This window comes from Buceros rhinoceros, unplaced genomic scaffold (assembly GCF_000710305.1).
Source record: "Buceros rhinoceros silvestris isolate BGI_N320 unplaced genomic scaffold, ASM71030v1 scaffold19941, whole genome shotgun sequence".
NCBI lineage: Eukaryota > Metazoa > Chordata > Aves > Bucerotiformes > Bucerotidae > Buceros > Buceros rhinoceros.
In genome coordinates, this window is record NW_010393947.1 from 14,217 (window position 1) to 15,245 (window position 1,029).

General features: G+C 61.6%; 1 protein-coding gene across 1 annotated transcript in view; it reads right to left on the reverse strand.

The window, feature by feature from the left end:
* The window catches only part of FGFR2 (fibroblast growth factor receptor 2), an 81,215-nt gene that overhangs the window by 13,867 nt on the left and 66,319 nt on the right, over positions 1-1,029 (reverse strand). The window lies entirely within an intron of this gene.

Consider the following 1,029-nt stretch of genomic DNA (forward strand, 5'->3'; position numbering starts at 1 on the left):
AGCCCCCAGCTTGCGGCTGACACCCCGGAGCAGCCAGCAACAGGCGAGCTGCTCCTGTCATGGTAATGCGGCTGATCACTGGCTTGCTCTCCTTGACTGCAAGGAGATGGAAGAAAAGTTTCTTTGTGCGCATTGCCGTGTGGTGGCTTTCAGCAGCTGGTGATTTGTGTGGTAAATGGTGGCATGAAGAGCAGGGGGATGTTCTACGTGCTACAAACTGCTGTGATATAATAGCACAGCGCAAACACAACCGAAAAAAATCAGATGGGCTCTCAGGCAGCTTAGTTTTAACTCAGCAATCGTAGTCCTGCTTTCTGTTTGGGGACGTGGGCTGTGAACATTCGCCTAACGACCTCTTGCGCTGAAAGGATCAGACAGGACAGAGGTGGCAGGACAGCGGAGCCTGTGTCTGGGGCAGCTCTGGGTAACAGTCACCCCGCTCCTCTGTCACGTGGCTGAAGAGGCGGCCCCGCAGCTGCCTTCCTGGGGCAGAGAGGATGGGGGCTGGAGAAGGGCAAGGGAGAAGAGGACGGTGACAAGCACGTGGCGACGGCTCAGGAGGGGTTACTGCTGAGATCCCGGCTGGAAGGAGGCACCTGTGGAGCTCACATGCCTTGAACAGCTTCCAGGAGCTGCCGCTGCCGCCAGCTCCACTCTTCTGCCGCAGGTCCCTGGCTCACGCGGATGTGCCACCCACCCTGCCCAGCCACACGAGCGGCAGCACTAAGGCACACCTCCGTGGCACAAAGCCCTCGGCAGATCAGAGCGACCCCAGCCGCGCCGCTATGCTCACCCCCCCCTGCCCAGCCACACGAGCGGCAGCACTAAGGCACACCTCCGTGGCACAAAGCCCTCGGCAGATCAGAGCGACCCCAGGAGCCGTCTCCTGCACCGCCTCCTCATCCCCAGCAAGAGCGCGCTGCCCACACCCTCGCGCCTTCCCCCGCCCCAGCGCTTTGATCCTTCGAGCGGCGAGACGAGGCGCTGTACTTGCCCACTGCGCCCCGCACAGAGGCTGCCTCTTGGCTG